The 21,263-nt window shown below is 36.2% G+C and overlaps 2 long non-coding RNA genes across 3 annotated transcripts in view; one reads left to right on the top strand and one right to left on the bottom strand.

Moving 5' to 3' along the window:
• Positions 1–9,194, top strand: part of LOC136850165 (uncharacterized) — a 16,198-nt gene extending 7,004 nt beyond the window's left edge. Inside the window, exons 2-4 of the long non-coding RNA XR_010856563.1 lie at positions 4,847–5,030; positions 7,151–7,400; positions 8,064–9,194. This is a non-coding gene — a long non-coding RNA (uncharacterized lncRNA). The remainder of the gene's footprint in view (positions 1–4,846; positions 5,031–7,150; positions 7,401–8,063) is intronic.
• On the bottom strand, positions 7,419–21,263 carry LOC136850164 (uncharacterized). 2 transcript variants are annotated; one of them, XR_010856562.1, is made up of 4 exons: positions 21,147–21,263; positions 15,277–15,507; positions 11,389–11,548; positions 7,419–8,568 (listed from the first exon to the last, which is right to left on the bottom strand). It is a non-coding gene; the product is annotated as an uncharacterized lncRNA (long non-coding RNA). The 2 variants fall into 2 exon arrangements; XR_010856561.1 differs by lacking the exon at positions 21,147–21,263 and adding an exon at positions 18,736–19,035.

Below are 21,263 nucleotides of genomic sequence, written 5' to 3'. Positions count from 1 at the left end.
AGTAGTTGCTTAAGTTGATTAGTGGTGCATTGCAAGTCACACCTTAGCTGCACAGGCCTCATCAATCAGTTTTTTGTGCATCAGGGGATAGGATTGCTAAGGGCTGTTGCATAATTGTGTTCTTAAATTCTTAAAATCCTCTTGTTAGAGAACTGTTAATCAATCTTGGGCTTACAACTAAATATTGCTAAAGTTTCATCAAACTAAAACCAGGCTGTGGTGAACTCAATTCTTAAAATCCTCTTGTGATGGAGAGATGTTTCTCAGTCATGCTGGGGTCATAATTAAATTACTCATACAGTTTACAAAACAAACACCACTTAGCAGAAAGACAAACTAGAAGAGCTGTCCAGAGTATGGACTGATGTTAACAGAGCAGTAATATCAGCATTTTACAAATATGGCAAAGATCACACTTGCAATGATTGCTATAGAAGGAAATATCCTAGGATTAGCTGATATTTTGCAAATATTGTCTGATTACAGGTTAAAAGTAACATATACTAGGTACCCTCCAAAAGGTGCTGTTGATATGTTGCAAAGGGGATGTTATACATAATAAGTCAGGTCATATAGCTTGCTATGTATTGAACCAAACTTCTTTAGTGGTTGCTTTTACTTAAAAAAAAATTGCATATTTTTTAATGCATGGAATAGCAAGACATCCCAGATCTTCATGGTTTTATACCTTCTGTTTGACTTATCTTTCCTATACACCCCATTTTCCCTTGTGAAGGATCTTCAGGAAAATCATTCTTTTAGTTTTCACCTCCTGTGAACCATTGTTAATTGTATCAGACTTGATGTTTGGTGAATTGTAGCAACCTTCTTAACTGTTAGGTGGCCTTAGGATCTTAACATTAACCCTTTGCAATTTTGGGGAGTGAAATATGACTTGTTTGTGGTAAAATACTATTCTCCCTTACTTATGAGTTTTAGAGATCATTTTCTTTTATTGCTTGCAGTAAATTTTTTCATGGTAAACTACTGGTTTTGGTGCCATTTTAAAACAAATAGTTGTACTTGATGTCTTTGGAAATGTAAAAAAACAAAAGTTCAGTAAACCCCTTATTCACGTTCTCATGATTCGCGGATCATTCTTTTAGTTTCTCTGTGGAACATATCTAGCCATTATTCATTGGAAAATTTGCCCATTCGCGGTATGTTTTTCACTGAGAAATATTCACTAATTACTGTATTTTCATATAATTTTCATGAATAAAAGCACTTTTTGTGGTGAAACTATTAAAATACTCAGGTATATGCATTTTTACAGGGTTTTTCTGTGTTTAAACTATCAAGATGGGCAGTTCTAAGTGTTTTTAGAGGAGTTTTAAGTATTCACGGATTTTAGCTATTTGCAGGGGGGTGTGGGATGCATCCCCGCTAAATGTAAAAACAAAGTTGTATTCTGGTGTTGTACAGTAGTTCAAATGATGCACTGAAGTTAGCCAAGGACAGAACTGTATCTTCAGTTTTGTAGATTAAATATATATACTGTATAGATATTTTGCACCATAAAACAAAGTTCCCTTCCAGTGATATTACTGCCATTTATGCAGGATGTTCCATATAAAACATAAGGAAAAATTGGCATTAATTTTATTTTTTTGAACTGGCTTAATAATTCTGTGTAAACAGCCCCTACTTGTGTTGGAGTTAATAAAACCATCCCCTAGCATTCTCCAGACCTAAATGAATGGTACCCAATGTCAAAATATTTTTTAGGATTAAATTTTAGTTACAGATATAATTTGATTTCATTAAGATCACACAGATGAAATTTGCATTGTCATTTAACATCAGAATCTAAAAGGACTAAAAGCACCAAATATCTAATACAGCACACACAATGAACATACCTATGATAGCATATTTAGTGAACTGGGAATGCAATAGATGTATTTATCAAGGGAGGGAGAAAAATGTCTAGAGCTGTTCATGAGGGATGTAGATGAAAAGACTGATGATTTGATAGATTTTTACTAAGGAATTGCTGTGGCTGAGTGGATAGCATTGGCTTGGAAAATCAGAGTGCAGTACTGCAGTTCAAATTCTCTGAGGTGGTTTGTCTTATTTCCAGGGGAGATTGCATGTTGAAAATTGTTTAACGTTACTAGCTTTGGAGATGAATTAAATGTATATACTCACTGCTGATGGGGAGGGAAGTGCATAAAATCATATACAGTATATGGGTACAGAAGGCCAAAGATTCTAAAGTGTATGCAGGAACTTGTCTTGTTTTACTATTTAAGCCTTGTGTGACTTTATGGACTTATTTTTGGCCTGGCAAATCACATTTCAGTGGTTCAGATCTCTGAAGAGGAGGTATGTGTTTTGATTATCTGTTTCTAGGTAAGATTGTTAGTTATGCAAACTTTTTAGTTCTTTTTTTATCAGTTCTGGTTCTTCATTTATAAAAAAAGGTTTGTTTTACCCACACCCTGCCCTGCCAGCAATGAATAGATAGGCTATATTTATATTGTAAGAGACCCGTCGCACTGATCGCGGTCTCTTTCGAGCACACGTGTGTTTGTCATCCATCGGAGGGAACAAAGAGAGAAACAAGAGCATCCCGTTTTCTCTCTCTCAAAAAACGCTACTTCTACCATGCAATATTTCAGTCTGTTTCTCCCTAACCATTGTTGTCTCGATTTATGTACAATCACCACTATGTGCATTGCCATGCAAGCATTCTAATCACGTACTCGTAACGTTCCACCGAATCTTCTGTATCAAACTGTATGTATGTTTCTGTTTGTGAAGACACCAAACGTCTTGCCATTTCACATATATTATGCTACTGCATTGTATTCATTAATCTGTCTCGAATCTCATGCAGTAGCATAATATATGTGAAATGGAGAGACGTTTGGTATCTTCACAAACAAACATACATACAGTTTGATATAGAAGATTCGGTGGAGCATTATGAGTACGTGATTAGAATACTTGCATGGCAATGTACATAGTGGTGATTGTACATAAATCGAGACAACAATGGTTAGGGAGAAACAGACGGAAATATTGTATGGTAGAAGTTGTGTTCCTTGAGAGAGAGAAACGGGATGCTCTTGTTTCTTTGTCCCCTCGGATGGATGACGAACCACGTGCTCGAAAGAGACCGCGATCGGTGTGATGGGTCTCTTACAATACTCCCCCCCAGCAAGGCATCGATGCGGAAATTTTCTTGCTGACAGTGGGAATGGGCGCGAAGGGCTTGGGCTAGGGGCGGGTAGGAGGCTGAAGGGTGGCGCTGGCCGGCAGGAACTCGAGGAGGACGGTAGCGGGTTGAAGGATGACGCCGGCTGATCCTTCGGTAGCCGGCTTGAGGTGGACGGCAGTAGGCTGAAGGATGACGTTGGCTGGTCCTTTGTTGGTCAGCTCATCCGGTACGAGTTCGGGGGCGGCTTCAGGCTTCCTGGAGGAGGAGTCCAGGGCTCCGGTGGTGGGGTGGGTCATCTCGGAGGGTCAGACATCTATTGAAGACTCAGGAACAGCGGGAAGCGGGGAGGCGGCGAAGGGTTCATTGGCTCCTTCCAGTCACTCCGGGGTCACCAGTGTAAGGACGGGATTTGAGACAGATTAATGAATACAGTGCAGTAGCATAATATATGTGAAATGGCGAGACGTTTGGCGTCTTCACAAACAGAAACATACATACAGTTTGATACAGAAGATTCAGTGGAACATTGAGCATGTGATTAGAATGCTTGCATGGCAATGCACGTAGTGGTGATTGTACATAAATCGAGACAACAGTGGCTAGGGAGAAACAGACGGAAATATTGTATGACAGAAGTTGCGTTCCTTGAGAGAGAGAAAATGGGATGCTCTTGCTTCTCTCTCTGTCCCCTCCGATGGATGACACACGTTTGCTCAAAAGAGACCGCGATCGGTGCGATGAGTCTCTTACAACATCACCTGCAAAGGCAGTGACATGGAATGTACAGATGCAGGCAGTTTCCCATGGCAATAGATAATTAAGACAAACCACCACCTTGGGGATTTGAATGGTGACTTTGATATTATAGTCAAATTGATTAAAGCTAATTTAAATCTTAATCTTGATATAATAAAACATGCCTGAATTTGGTTGCAGTGATAGAATATTTTTCCTATTAGATGAAAATCTTCAGGTCAGCTGTATAAGAGAGCTTGGGGTTGTACAGATCCTTGGTGAAATTCATAGCTTGATTACCCATTTAAGCTTTTGAAATAAAACAAGTGTCCTAAGTGTATGTAATAAAAGGCAAGCTTGTAGTCTAGTATTTAAATTGCTAATTAACAGGTTTAAATTGTGAAAATTTTTAAGTTTTTGAAATGATGCTGTGCATTCATAACAAAGGGTAAGTTTGAAGCCTGGGATATAAATTGTTGATTAACAGGTTTAAATGGTAGGTGTATGAAATGAATTCCTTAATTGTAAATGAAAGTTCCTTTTGGTAGTATGGAGGTGGTTTTCAGGGTTGAGCGCTGGAACCATTAAATTTTCTTTGCTGATTTTGGTTGTAAAAATTTTTATTGGTTACTACTACCGTTGCAATGGTTTTATATGGTAATAATTTTTCTTTGGCTTCCTTAGTACCGTAAACTGCTTTATAAAGCAGACCAGTAAAAGTTTATATGTACTGTACATTCATGTACAGTACTTTGAGTACAGTTTCAAGGGTGTTATGGAACAATGTGATTTGCAGAATATATATTCTAAATGGATGTTTGGAACAGAAAAAATTAGCTTTTCATAAAATGCTTTATGCAGCTTTTCTTGATTACTTCAGAAGTAAATATCACTTTCAAAAGTAATTGTCAGATTCAGGTTTTGAAGACTGGTGTCTCTTTCCAGGTTGGGTAACATCAGTGTTCCTGACAAGGTTTGAAGTATGAAGCCCATCCTTTACTTACTGCAGTTACCATTGCAACTCTTGTGCAATACTGAAGATGGAAGAAAGTAGGGAGAGGGAGCAATGTACAGTACCGTACCGAGGAGGAGGTTGTTGACATAAATGAAAGGTTTAGTTTAAATGCAGGTACAGTATATAGCTCATGACAGTTTAGATTTTCTGTTTCTAAGGGACAAAATAAAATGGTTTCTGGGTTTTGGTTCAAGCCAGATGAGCCTTGTGCCAGTATACCATGTGTGTGTGAATGCACATTACCAGATGGAAAGCATACACACAATGCACAGTACAGTACTATATTATATAGCTCTCTCTCTCTCTCTCTCTCTCTCTCTCTCTCTCTCTCTCTCTCTCTCTCTCTCTCTCTCTCTCTCTCTCTCTCTCTCTCTCTCTCTCAAAAAGGAATCTGAATTTTGCATGAATAACTGCCTAGTTCAAAGTTTAGTATTAAGTTTTGAGCATTGAAGATAATAATAGAAAGAACTGGATTATGTTACATAAAATATGAGAATTGATGAGAGACATTAAAAGGAGGCACAGTAATGCAGTTTTTAACCAATTTTTTAGGTTATTTTTTAGTCTCTAACCATTTACTTTAATCTCAAACCACTAACAGTTGTGTAGTTTTACCATAGTGGTTGTTAATGAGTGATATACCCTTACAGGTAATAAAATTTGGCTTTCTTGCAAGGAGTTGAAGAGATTGTAGAGCCCATTCTTTATTACAAATGAGGAATTCATGGGGTTGCACTGATTTTTAAGGCTTATAACCTGTTTTTCTACTTAAGGCATTGAATAAGTGAAAGTGTTGTATGTGTATGTGAATGTGAAAAGGGCAGGTTTGACGTCTGTGGTGTAAGTAGCTCATTAACAGTTTTAAATCATGGATTGGATGCTGCCATTAGTGTGTTACTTTCAAAGTTTAATGCATGATAAAGTATGAAGTCTATTAATTATGAAAAGTTCCTTGGTGGAGTATGGAGTAGGATTGTGTGCTGGAAGCATTAATTTTTCTTGCCAATTTTGATATGAAATACTGTAATTTGATTGGGTGCGAAGTTCTTAAGCAATTGCTTTGCCTTGGGAGGCTTGGCCCTCAGTTTGGTTGCCATGGTCACAGTTAGTATGTGGTATTTTGGAGGAGGTGAATGCCCTGATCTACAGGTTGGAAAGTTCCCTTATCTGCAGCAGATCATGAGAACTCCCTCCTATGCCACTTCAGTTGCAAGGGAGGTATTACTTCATTAGTGCTGGATGTGTTAGTCTGTGGGCTTACTAGTGACCTCCCATTGGAGAGGCTACATCAGAAAGGTGTTACACACTGAAGCAAAGGTTGCTGCATTGGAGACAGTTTCTATTATGTCCAATCAGTTTTGTGGCGTGACCTATGGTTAAGTGTGTAAATGGTTTACACCAAGTCAGGTATGAAGTCTAGGAGCAAGATGATGGTTTTCTGGAAGTTACCAGTGTTGGGGGTAAGGTCAGGAGATGGTGTTGTTGTCATTGCCTTCATATATCCTTTATTCATATCTAGTGTTAATTCACGCCTTCATATATCCTTTATTCATCTCTAGTGTTAATTCACGATGTTTGAGCACTAGTTTGATCAGTTAACTGAGCCTGACACCTCATGATCCTATATGAATGGGAAGTTGAGGCAAACACTTCTTCACAAATTAATAAAAACTGCATTTCTTAGGGTACTATAAATAATGCATTGACTGAGCTGTAATATCTGGTCTCTAGTTTTGAATGGCTTGGACAATTTACCTTGGACTTGTCATAGATTTGAAGTTGATCAGAATGTTGATGTTGGACTAAACAAATCCATATTTCATTTAACTCATATATACTGGCACTTATGGTCCATCTTTTCATACAGTATTAAGACATCTAATTGATAAGTATAGTTACTGCCTACAGTGAAGATACTGACGCTTATGGTCCATCTTTTTATATTAAGACATCTAATTGGTAAGTGTAGTCCATCTTTTTATATTAAGACATCTAATTGTTAAGTGTAGCTACTGCCTACAGTGGTTCCACCTGACATATGCTAATGTATACATTTGTGAAAGCTGAAGATGACTTAGGGACACTGTACAGTGATGTGATTAATGGGTACATCATAACTAGTTTTCAGTACAGTGATGTGATTAATGGGTACATCATAACTAGTTTTCAGAAGATTTGTCTTTCCAGTGTAATAATAATTGTGTACAATATTTAAATGCCTTTTCTTTCTGCAGGCTGCTCTTATTTGATGTTGGATTTGTTGGAAGTGTATATTCATTGACAGAAATTTAGTGAGGTGTGTCCAATTTGTGCTGTCTCGAGCAAAACCATTTCTTGTGGTCTAAACAGTATATGCAGCTGCACCAGGCAGAACAAAATGAATGGAAGGAACTTCAGGCATCTGTCAAACTTGAAGTGGATGTCTCTTCAGTATACGATAACTCGATATCAGAAGTGGATTCTCTCAAAATTGATATTGGAGAAGTAATAGAAACTAAACACTATAGTTTTTTCAACTTTATTAATCCATGAACCTTTCTTAATCACTAGGTGTACAGAGTAAATTTTTCAGGTTGCTAGCTGTATTAAATTAAATAAAGAAAAGTCCCAGCCAGGTTTAAGTTCATAAATAACCATCTGTACTGAAGCGGCAAGTTTTTCATAGTTATACATTTGTCATTTATTAGATACGTAGGTTATGATTGTAGTGCGTGTACTTAAGCGTCAACTATTTTAAGAGGCAGTCTTTAATAATTGCTACATCTGCCACGTATATGATGTCTGTTATACTGTAACCTATACAAAAAGCTGCTGTGACTAATCTTTAAAATCAATAGTAGGTTCTTTAAGTTATTGATGTTTAAAACATTTGAACAAAATAGAATTTTTCATTACAAATTTAGATATTAGTGTACAGGATTTTTTCATTACAAGATTAAATAGTGTGCATGAAGTATCATGTATTAGATGTAGGTTATACTGTAATGTACATAAGCTGCTGTGAATCCAGAAAATTTGATATTGCTATGATATTTGTTGTAAAAGACAAACACTTTGAATGAAATTTGGAATTTTTCATCAAATTTAGGTGTTTGTATGGAGTAAATTATATGTAGAAATTTATTTTCATGCTTAACCTTTTACCAGGTGCACATGGGTGTGGAACTCTCAATGTGCGGAGAGAGCTGCAGGACCCAGAGGGTATGAGCTGATTTTTGTAGTTCTCTCCACACGGGACATCGGAAGATGATTGGAGGAGAAGACAATTCTGAGATAGATGTTCCTTAGAATTCTCATGCGAGGAGCAACAAACAACATTCCTCCACTGTCTGACAGGAGGAGACTTGGCAGACAAGGATGACAAGATGGAGGCCTGCGATATTTCTTCTTAATGACATATTGACTCTGTTCCAAATCTGTCTATAACTGCTTGAAGTCTATCCAAAACACTGACCCGAGTACACACAGTTGCCGACATTTAAGACATCACATGCACCGTAGGTCTACGTAAAGATGCGGGGAGAGCTGCAGCTCTGGAAGCTAGCATGGTAGTCGAGACTACAGTATAATGCGAGATCATGTTGCCACAGCGGATGTTGACCCAAAATGCTGAGTGAATCACGTTTTCACGTCAAGACTGCAGGTTTGTTAGCTATGAAAAATACAAATGAATGACATTTTACCATGAAAAATAACATTTGACTGTCCATTAGGGATAAATAGATTGCATCATACAAATAATTTTGACTCATTCCTTAATAAATTGCATCATACTGAAATTTATTATTTTGTCCCAGTATTGTATACCACACATGAACATGTCAAGTACAGTACTTTATGTAACATTTTATTATATTGCAATATTTACACCACACCAAGCCACAAATGCTAAAAGCAATGGAAAGTGGGAGTTTGTGGTTTGCAACAAGATATGAATACTGTACAGGGAATTTAAGGAGGAACTGAGAGAATGCCACAGTTGCAATTTCAGATGCTGGACAGCAAAACTAAGGATAGGGAAATTTATGAATGGATTTACAGGTCACAAAAATCACCTGAAGCTTAACCAAATTACACAAATAGTGAGCTTTATAAAGCTTGAAATGCCTGTGTATATACTGTATTCTCAACCAGATATCATAACTATATACTGTATTCTCAACCAGATATCGTAACTATATACTGTATTCAACCAGATATCGTAACTATATACTGTATTCTCAACCAGATATCGTAACTATATACTGTATTCTCAACCAGATATCGTAACTTAACAAGTCCATGTGTATTATTATTTCCTTCTATACCAACCTGGAATATTTTAAAGTTTAAAAAGTGTAAAAAATAAGCAAGCAGGTTTTAATTTTGTGGAACTCCAAACTTATGTAGCAACAGTAGTAATTGCTATATATATTACATACTATACACACTTCAAGCAAAGCAGAAGATGAGAGAGTAGAAAATTAACCAAGCTGTAAGTGCTTATACTTTGAACTGTTAAATGTCTCCTGGTATTTTCTTTAAGCTGTAAGACCTTAAGCACCCTTCCACTACCCACTAAAATCATTTTTTCAGTAATACTGTACTCTTACAACTGAAGGAGAGTAAAAGTATGAGAAAAAGGAAAACAGGAAATGCTGATAGGCAACGGGTCAAAAGGGTGCAAGCATTACTCCCTCCCATCTTACAGTACCAGCTTTTAATCAAAACTTTTAGTTTACTAAAAGTATAGTCGACCCCCGGTATTCACGGGATATGTGTATCAACTCCTGCGAATGGTTAAAACCCCGTTTAAAAATGCTTATACCTGAGTATTTTAATAGTTTTATCACAAAAAATGCATTTAGTCATGAATGTGAATAGGCAGGGGGTTGACTGTAGACCTAATTCAGCTGCTACACAAACATACTATGAATTTTTTTTTTTATGTTCAAGTTACTAGAAGCTACCAGACTAACATTACAATGTTAGCAAATTATGTGCACAAATTTACGTACATCCAGGTATACCTGAACAATGACCTGATAAGCTTACCGTTTCTCTGGCAGAAATTACTTTATGGAAAGTTGGGCTGTTCAAGCCGAGCTCTATGGTGCTTTGTTAGTCAGTGCTCAAGACAGGAAACCAGATCCAAAGAATAAAGAGGAGGATTCACAGGGGGAACTGGTAGGAAACCCCACAGCTGCACTAAGAAATAGAAGCAGGACAGCTAGAACGAAGAGAGTACAATTATAACTACTATGTACTATATAGTTTTACTATATTCAAATCTTAATGTTCTATGCAAACCCACATACTATTCCATATGCCTATGTAAAAAATTATGCCATTAAATCAATGTTTAAGATACTGTATAGGGGTAGTCATGTTTCAGCTTCTGGAACTCGTATGGTCATGTAAAAAATGTCAAGTCACATGCCAGTTTGAGACAATTTTTATTTCAGAACTCTCAAAGTCTAAACTATACCATATCCCCCTTAATTCTTTCAAGCATGAAACCAAGCTTTCTTTAATCCCAAAGCAAGTTTATAATTTCATTCCGTTACAGACTACCACCATCCAAGACTAATACTGTACTGTTCTATTCTTTGTTGCCAGTAATTTTGCAGCTTGGCTATAACAGATCTGGGCAATCAAATCAGAAAATGGGAAGTTAATTTATAAAAAAAAAAAAAAAAATTTAATGTTAGCTCAGTTTAAGGATGAACATTGAAAGTAGCCTTAGTTCCAGAAAATTTACCATGAGGGCCAACAGTGTGTTAGAAAAACTAGAAAATCTTCGAAAATCTGACTTCAAGGTACTATTCACTGACTAGCTTGTAAAAATGAAACACTCAACCATCTTTAAACAGTATCCAGACAATTTTCTACCCTATAAATTTTACAAGGAACCATGCAACGACACGTCTCAGGCAAAATCTAATAACTACTGTACTTTCCACACTTCAGACTTACCTACTTAAAAATTGAGATTAACACTAATGCAGAGAAATTAATTTCACTAATGATGCTAATATACTTAACCTATTTGATAGTTTTGCCAAACTGACATTTCAGCTTAATAATGGTGTTTGCTACATTACCAGTTCAGTAACCATTTTGATCGCGCTAATGACAGTGACAGCTAACAGCTAACATCTGCAATTTGTTCAGCTACTTACCAGTTTACATTTGATACCTTAAGCTTATTCTATCTCCAAACCAAAATACAACATAGGCAAGGCTCAGACAAAAAGGTTACTAAATTTTACGATAGAAAAAGCCCTCATGAACGATAGTTTAAGAGCAACTATGGTCACCCCATTTTTCCCCACACCACTATAGCCAGAAGGGTGTACCCCAAATTAACCAAAATTCAACCAAACCACCTCACTAGGGAAGGATAAACAGACAACATTTTTAACTATTAGACCATTTTACCATCAACTACATACAAATTTCTACATTCCAATTCACCCGAAAGTAAGATTACCCAAAATAGCTTCGTATGACTTGAACAGCAAATTTGCAGGCAGGACAAGTACTCATGCTAAGCAATTGGGGTGTCGTAGACCATCTCGGCAGCCTTTCATGCAACAATTACCACTTCATTATCACAAACTTATCACCTTTCACTTCATATGGAGGCAAACCTGGAAAAATATTACTTGGTCATTGAATCTTACATGACCTGATAACCTAATAAACTCCAAAAACAATGCATAAATAATATACGTTCTGTTAGTTAAAACAGAAATTGCTAATGTTTACGCTAGCAGTAAAAAACTTTACGTTAATATATTGGATGATAAAATTACTTTTAGAGCCTGATAAAACCAAACTTGTATATTAATACGTACTTACGAAAGTCAAACCAGGCAGGCATACTAACATCTAATTATCAGGAAGTAACTATCTAGATAACTAGGGAAGTATATTAAAAACACCATGCAATGATTAAATCCATAGGTAATGTACAATAAGAGTGTGCAGGCTGTATAAAATTATCTTCTAAAATTACATGGAAAAGGCATAAAAACTATACTCTAAAGTATCATTAAACTGGACATTCACATTCACTACAGCCCGTCTCATACTACTGCAATTAATTTCACAAGAGGGTAGCTTGGAAAGATTCAAACCATTTAAAAGCAATTTTGCATTCACACATCTATATATCTAAAACAGCTGGGGGACAAAAGGTTGTTTTACCTTTAAATACTAATTCGGTTCAACACTTCCCTGGACTCAACCTAATTTATAAATGGTTTCAGGGGACTAACCAGTCCATCATCTGCTTAATGTTTAAGAGCATTGTCTGTCATTTAAATTATGCAATCACGATTAATGCTCTGTAATCTCTAATCACTTATAATCCTAACTAATTCTGCGCCATTTGGTTCTACCAATTATTGCCAATTCCGTGAAAAAGTTGTTTCGGATGTCGTTTATTAATATTTTACTAAGACGACACCCTACAACAAACCAAAGACGCATATATTAAAACTTTTCTGTTGTGGGAAGGTAACTGAATTAATATTCCAACTGAACTGTCAGATTCTCCAGTGAAGTGAAACCAGAAAGCAAAATATTTGTTCACTTGCAACTGGCATCCATATCTCTTAAGCTTCATAATTTGCTAATTATAAACGAGATTGAACCTTACGTACGTCAAGTTTTGCTAGAACCTTTTAAAGGAATTTTGCAGCTTTATTCCAGAAATAGCTTCAAAACCTACAGCTTGAAAGGTAAGTTAGTACTTGCATGAAGAGAATGGTTGGACAGAGCATTACATCGACCCAAAATGAACGACGCATAACGCAAATGAAAAAGAACCTGTGCCACCATGAAAATATCTAAGAAAAGTAAAACAGAACACCCAGCAATTGCACTACGTAATAAAAACATTGAACAAAAGATGAGGTAGGAATGGATGTAAATTAAGGCAATGCCTATGCTGTACTGTGTTGCACCCCACCGAGGTCCACTGTCCATACCTAATTCATCACAGGTGGAATTACAGTAACTTTACACTGGCTTAGTGAACACTTTAGTATAAATTGATGATGATTATTATTATTAAAATAGTTTAACCAGAAGTATAAATTGAAAGTATCATTTAAATACCTACTTCAATAAAACCTAAAGCATTTCCCACTGATTTGATTTTTAACATCACCAGCTGATGCTATACTTGAAAACTGAACTTGCTCTCATTTTCTTGTCTATTGGCAACGAATATTCGAGTTATAAAAATACAAGGCTAAATAATTACAGATTTCCTTAAGGCCTGCCCCTGTCAAGACCTGCTCCTGGCAAAATACTGAACCAATACAAACTGCCTTAGCAAAAGATCAAGTATTATCTTACTCCAGTGTTGAAACAACCTTGAACATTTTGAGTTTAATGAAAAACCTGAAAACTGGGCATCAGTAACAGTTTTGGTTACTTTACTTTCAATATCAACTTTGAAACTGAAAACCTAATGTCACACTTGGATATTAACTTGATGCATTGGTCAGCTGTCGAGTAACTTCACTGCAACTGTCAAATATTAGCAGTTAGGATGGGTGCAATATATACAACGAATAAACCAAAAAACCTTCAATTTTGTATTTTCTGTTAAGTGCTTAGAGCCCTGGAGAAAGTTTTCTTACAGCGCAGAGTAGGATATGTTTTGAAAACCTTTACTGGACCCGTAGGGAAAATTGTTCGCTAGGAAAAAAAATTCTCTAAGGGAAAAATTGTTCTTTGGGCCGAAATCGTGAGTACTTGCCAAAAACATGCAAGTTAAAGTTCTGGGATATTCGGTTTAGTATGTATCTCAATAACTATAGTCCAATTACTCTACTAACCACCACATTTAGTTTTTACTCACTATCTTATCCTTTAAATCCATTACACACATACAGCTCTCTAGAAAAATTATTTTCAGTGGAACAGTTTTTGAAATGGTGTTAACTATGGAGGCTTTAACAAAGATAAAACCACAGAAGATAAAGGCTCAATTTCTGGAGCATCATAACTAGTGGTACAGATTAAATCAACGTTTTATTTACCATGAGATTTCTGGTATACTAAAGAAAACTGTATAAATATGCCAAAATGAGATCTAAACTGTGTCATATGATTAGTAATCATCAACTTGTAACTCAGCTAAATTTCATGAGGAAATTTCCTGTCAAAAAAAGAAAAAAAAAATACATCCGAGAGTCTAAAGATACACTGCACGGTCAGACCAAATCTTACCAAGTCTTGCATCAATTGCACAAGGATTCCATATAACTATGGTTTGGTTAGATCTTTTCAACTACACCAACACTAAATTAATTAAATACTACAATGGTAGACTTCTTTTCAGTGAGGAAAGTAAACCTATCTAATAAGAACTTCAGTAATTAAACCCACTAACTTTAACCAACCTGGAATTTAGTACCAAGACCTACTTAGTATACTATTCAAAGTTAAAATAACCATGAAATAAAGCATACATAAAATGCAAATACTTTTGTACAATCCTTAGGATATTTTGCTTTGTGAAAATAAAGTTCAGAAAGTTCATAACATTGAAAACTACTGTACTTTCACGAGTTTGTATTTTAACATTGATGCTACCACTTCTTATATTAATGACTGATACTACACTTAGGCAATTTTCGGCAACAAACTACCTAGATGAATCTAGAATTGCAAGGCTTAAATTTAGCTATTCTATAATCAGTTCTGATTGTAATTCTTGAATTTTACCAAACAGAACTAAACAGCAGCCGAACCACAGTTGCAAACAAATTAAATTTTTATCCTACAGTTAATCTTTAGGTTTACTACGGAACTAATTTTTCAGCTACTGTAAAACCAGTGTGTTTTCCTCGCAAATTATAGTTTACTTGGCATCTGTAGCAACTAGTCTACTACTAATTTAGATTGACCAGGCCAAGGGAATAAGTTTTAGTTTATACAGGCAACTAGATTTGTCACTAATGCCACAAGGTATAAAAACAGGGTGACAAACCTAATCAGATTAATGCGAGGAACAAAGATTAAAGTATAAAAAGTTCTTGATATTTATCTCCCATAATTCAACTAGCTATTTTAGATACACTATCCCTCCCCTTAAGCAATGCATATGGTCATTTACAGGTTACATTAACAAAAAAAAAAAATATTCACAAAACCTCTTTCAAGGTATACCTGACAGTGTATGACTCCACAGAACTTAGGTTTCATGAATTTATCCCCCTAGCATATAAACCTGCAACAGTTACTGCCAGATTACTCCAAAATATATACAATATAAAACAGACCTAATGAATGATAAACAGAAATTTTAAGATTTAAGCATTCAGCTACTACTTTCAACAAGTTCACATTTTGACTATACCTTAACATGAGGATAATTCAGCTTCACTGGACTAGTGCACCTCCCAGACAAATATCTCTAGGTAAGTTGGTTAACAAGGGAGAAACCATTATTTCGGCTGTATTGCACAAACAATACTACAATTTCTTATGTCAGTGCCAGACTCCATTAGACTTCACATTGCCATCATTAAAAGGATTGATTTCTATTGGCAGAATCTTAAGTCTTACTGCAGTAGTTCATTTTTTTTTCCTGAAATTAGAAATTACAGTTAGAATATTCAACCCATCAAAGCCTATGAATAACAAGACCACCAACAGCAAAAATTTTACCAAAATTAAACAGACAGCAATTCTCTTGCTGACGTTCCAAGTTCCAAGCTGGATTTAATGGCAGCCATACTGATTAATCGCAGTTGACTATTTTAAGAATAAAATTTACATTAAGCCCTTTGACAAAAAAAAAAAAAAAATGGCTGCAAAGTGCCTTGAATGTGATTAGATCCATCAAGGTAATAGTATTCCAATAAAATTCTTATACAAAAGTTCTTCCACCCCTACGTCACACCTCCAATGATCAACTTAAAAATTCCATCCAAACTCCAGTAGCTTGGTTAAATCTTTCAGCCTGAAGTTTATATTCATACACAAACACTAAACCCGGAATATTTAACTTCCATTTGAACAGTTTGGGAAATAGTCAATATGCCTTACTATAACCTGTTTCACTTGCAAAGTCTTAACCTGTCTATGCAAATTCCCTTTGATATGCAAACTACCAAACAAGGTTTTTGTTGAACTACAGTAGTATTCCATTCTTAAGTCCTCCTGCACAAACTTATGTTGAAGCTTACATCAAGTAAAATCTGGAAATGGTTTGTAAAAAGCAGGATTAAAAAACTTAGTCTTCAAGTGAGTTAAAATTTTGGCAAAGCTCAAAACATCAAGGTGCTCCAAGGCTAAAGCTTTCCTGTACAGTAAGTCTCCCACACGTTAGCTAATTACTGAGGTTGAGATTACCTAATGAACCTTGCTATGACCACACGGCAATTAATTTCCTGTATTTTGACGTTACTCATAACTAAATTATTACGTTTGGCAATTTGTATGAAATATCTACAATAAAAGCAGTTCTGCATGTGTTCAAATTTCCCTTTGAACCAATTAAGTTCACAAGACTTCAAAACCAGTCTACAGCTTTAATTCCAAATGCTGATGTTGCTTACTCAGTACTACACCACATCCCCACCCCTCCTAATTCAGGTGAATAAACTGAAACATCCAGACACTAAATAAATACCAATTCTCCTCTACACTAAAAGGACTGGATGGAAGAACAAACATACAAGCTGCCTTCCTGTCACCAACATTGTTAAAAAAGAAATGCAAGTGGGGCAAAAAAAAAAAAAAATATACAACTAGGAGCAAAGCATATCACTAAAGGCTTGCTACTAGGTCCGCAGTTTTGTTTACGTCATCAAGATCCAGCAACGAGTCACCTTGACCCATTCGTCAACACTAGTCCTCTGACCAGACACCGCTTCCTTCCCCTCTCATTTAAGATCGTCCATCGTCCTTATGACTTATATTACAGCCTGAGAAGAAGTGTCTCTCACTGCCCACTAAAATTCAGATTCCCTGTCCATTAGATACTGGGACAGTCTTAAATGAACGAGTTACTAGAATTGTTGTAACCTTTTTTATCGACCATACCCCCGAAAAAGAGGCTTACCTTTAAAAAATATCTTGCACATTTGCTCTAAATAAAAATAGGTTTGTTACAGGCTGTGTTGACTAAAATACCTGGGCTAGCCTCGAACACCCAAACATAAGAACATTTATATAAATGCTGAAGTTAACTGCGGCCTTTTGAAAGGATGCTTAATCAAGGTCATAGGGAACTTCCATCATATTCTGACACATGACTAAAACATGTTGAAAGGGCAATGGTTTCATTCTCATTATCCCTGAATGAACATCATTGCCCTCTGTGATTTGGCTTTGAACTGCGTTATAGTAGTACAGGAACTCAATTGGCTACCCTCTCCTGAATTTACTCAATTAGGCTTCTGAAATGAAGCATAGGTCATGGCTAAATCTTCTGCAGTAGGCCAACCATTCATTGAAAATTTCATCACTATTTATGGGTGCTGAGTCTCCTAATGGCATTTTTGCTGTCACTGGCAATTTGCTGTTTCTTAAGTAGCGCTTTGTGTTCAGTTGGTTTATCTTGTAGATCCTTTGGTAACAGCACTCTTATCATGACTTTTGACAAAGTTTGATATTCCATTTTAAAGATAAGCTAACAGCATGGCCCACCTTTGAATCCTGTAGTAGAGAGTTTAAATGCCATTTCTGAACCAAGGATTAACTGAGGGGTGTATTACCAGTAATGGTAAATTTTCTTCCACATACTAGCAAATTATTTGAGGGGAAGGGCAAGGACCAATCCTTTAGATTTTATCTGAATGTTAGTTCTTATTTCACTAAATTGAGGCTGTCAAGCCAAGCACTCAAACTTGTGACATTCAATGCTTAAGACAGAAGGAAAAAGTTTGTAGACTGTTGATACTTGAAAAACTCAGCATTAATTTATTTTTTCAAAGTTAAAACTAAGATGACAACCAATTTTATTTATGCATAAACGACATCGAGGATAAATTTTAAGTAAATCATGCTCTTACCAATATCAAGACAACATTGAAGCAGTAAAATGAAAATCTAAAAGCGGAGAGAAAAATAAATTCAGGCATACTTGTGTTGATCAACTGAAAAATAGTAAACCAGTTCTGAATGCTAACTACATGCGTGACTCAGTGCTGCAATGTGATTTGCCTCAAGCTACTCAAATCAGTATTGGAAGGGTTACCACCTACCAGAAATATTGACAGTTAAAACTAAATCAAAAGTGGAACTCTGAAACTATATTAGGAAGAGAAGATTATCAAGATTAACCCTTCATTCAGTTGCACTGACCCCCTACCAAAAACTGCAGTAAAATTTGGGTAAATTTTTATAACAGTTCCAACTCCACTTTTCAAAAGTAATTATGTATTTTGTGTGTTTTAATGTGTTCTGAATGGTTATGACAGTAATACATCAGGGAAATTAGTTTTTGATTTACTAGCCTATACACCCCTACCACATCCAACAAGGTTGGGGGCCCTTTGGGAAGGTGGGGTTTTGGGTCGGGTAAATCGCCATCGACACAAAACAGCATTCAAATTAATGAATAAAATGAGGTAAATCATAGCATACCTAGCAAACCATAGTCAGGCAACGTAGGCTAGTGTAATGTAGCCTAACATCCCTTAACAGCAAGCTGGTGGTGGAACGGAGCTTTGCGCCTTATCCGCATTTATAAAGATTCTTGGCACGCTTCGTATATGCCGGCAAGAGGTAATGTTGCACTGCGCGCGCTAGCCACAGGGGTTACAGGAGGTAAATCTTGTTACAATATTTTTAAAAATTATAAATTTACCTTAATTGGATGGACACAAACGTTTTGATGGGTTATATCCAGAACAAGATGGTTGTGGCTCATCTAGTGTCATCGTCGTCGTTGTCATCAGAAAATGATTCCCTAGGTGGTGATGGTGGCAGTGTGTCACAAAGGTGGATATAATTTAGCAGCTTCAAGTAAAAATTGGTGTAAAACTGAACTGTACTGCGGCAGGTAACACTCCATGTCTTAAAAAATCAATGTATCGTGTTTCATTTTCAAAGGAATCGTGAATTAAGCAAAAATCATCAAAGTTACAAAACGAACACAGACTGGACATAACCCACTCTGTGACAGACTTGGCCCAAATGACAAGCGAAAATGTTTGACACCTGTAAGATTTTCACCAGGTCACGTGACTCCTAGACTAACACGTAACTACCCACAAAGCAATTTTAAGGGGAAAAAAATTCGCATCAGAACCACAATGTAGCTCTAAACAAAAACAAACTCGCATCAGAGCACAAACTGTGTCCGTGTTAAAGTAAACAAAACACTTAGAAATTTTTCGAGGATAGGTATTATATAAACATTCATATCTCGGATATGGTGAATTTCCCCAAAAAGTGAGACAAAGTTTAATTATTTTTATGCAAAATGCATCTATTATACTATAATTATTATAGAATGAGTTGGAACTATAGTAAAATAACAAAATTTGTAGTGACAATTTAAAAGAATCCATTGCCAAAATACTTGAAATTTTATGTGCATTATACTGGAAATAAATGGCGTCAGTATTAGGTACAGCAGGTTTAGTTGTTCGGGCCAAGATACACTTCGAAAATTGGCCTTTGAGTGTACAAATTTGCAGCCTCAAACAATAAGCTACTTAAGAAAAAATATAGTCTTGATGAAAAATTTGACTATTTTCTAAGCTTTATAATTAAGTCAACCATGCGGAATGCGTAGTATGATTTAAGTGCGTCTGCATTGTGTATAGGACCGATGAATTTGCGAGTCAGAGAACGCCTGCGGGGAAGTTGGACCGGAAAAAGCCAGCACGACCAAGACCGCTGACGTTTGAGATATCCGGATTCAAAACACTCAAAACAGAGCAGTTTACCCAGATTGGAGTAAATCCATAAGGGCCCTAATGTGAACAGTGGTTCATACAGCTTTTAAACCAATGGTAACCCAGTCTCAAACCTATTTAAGAGCAAAAAAGGTTAATTTACTCATTTCCACTGACCAAGTACATCAATAACCCAGGGTTTACAAACAGGCACAAAATAAAGTCACATGGTAGTATCAGGTTATTTTTCGTTAGACTCAGCCACCTCCGCTTTATAATTTATATTTTCTTGGGTAAATCACATCAAAACAAAAATTTCTTCTCAATACATAACCTTCGCAAATGCCTAATAGCAGAGAAAAATAAGGACTTTAAGACAAACAGCCCACCCCCTCCATAACTAAAGTAAACACCCCTAGTTTACGTTAGGTTGGTATTTAGTTCTTTACTACCTTATCAGCCCATTTCTGCATGAAAAATCAAAATGGTTTTTCATGCAAAAATGGCTAGCTAATTTGTAATAAAAATTACCGTATCAGCCTTGACCATGAACGCTTAATCTGTAATAAAAAAAAACACACACGCACACGAAGCACCATCAATTGAAACACCAACTCTCAAGCTAAGCTTGAATGGCAAATAACTATCCATTTTGCATCCAAATGTTCCCATACGTTGATTATCTTTGTGCATGGAAATACAAGACACCTACTCTAATAAATATCATCGTAGATACTTTTTTGCAAACTATCGTGAAAACTTTCTAATTGCGTTATCCCTATTACTCTCAGAAATTAAGATTTGGCTAATATACGATATGCACAAGTTTGGAATAAAAAATTGCCTCTTTAATTGATCTGCGTTGCTTGAGAGAGTGGGAGTCCACAGTGTCTCAATCCCTACCACACCTGAAAAAGCTTGTGAACAAGGGCTTGAAGCCAGCATACCTTGACAAAATTAACTTACTCCACAAAATGTTACAAATTAATCCCAAGTAAAGCGACCCAAACTAATAAAGTTAAAGCCTCTGACCTGAACCAGCGCCTAACAAATCAAGCCATACTTTATTGCTTAGTTATATTTAGAAAATTTACTTTTTCTAAAATGGCTGCAGACAAGCTCAGTCCTGAATACGGACTACTAAAGCACTGTAGAATGCCGTACATTTTGGCAAGAAACCAGTATTTAAGCTCAAAATGCGACTTGCATCTTACGTAAAACCAAAGCAAACAGCTCTAGGACTCGTTCCCTATGATCAGAACTACCCATAAACTTGAAACTCATCTACCTCAAAATACGCTGATTACTGCCAAGCAGAGCCATAGCTGCCAAGCAGAGCCAAGTATATAAAAAAAAAAAAAAAAACCACGCTGACCTTAGTAATTTCCAACACTTTTCGAAGCACCGCGAATAACCAACCCCTCATGCTTCAATCACACTTAATTAACAGAAAACCAACTATGTCGACTGCAGAAGATCAAAGGAAGGCATT

Source organism: Macrobrachium rosenbergii, chromosome 21 (assembly GCF_040412425.1).
Source record: "Macrobrachium rosenbergii isolate ZJJX-2024 chromosome 21, ASM4041242v1, whole genome shotgun sequence".
Lineage (NCBI taxonomy): Eukaryota > Metazoa > Arthropoda > Malacostraca > Decapoda > Palaemonidae > Macrobrachium > Macrobrachium rosenbergii.
Note: the sequence above shows the minus strand (reverse complement) of the source record. Positions and strands in the feature narration are given on the sequence as shown.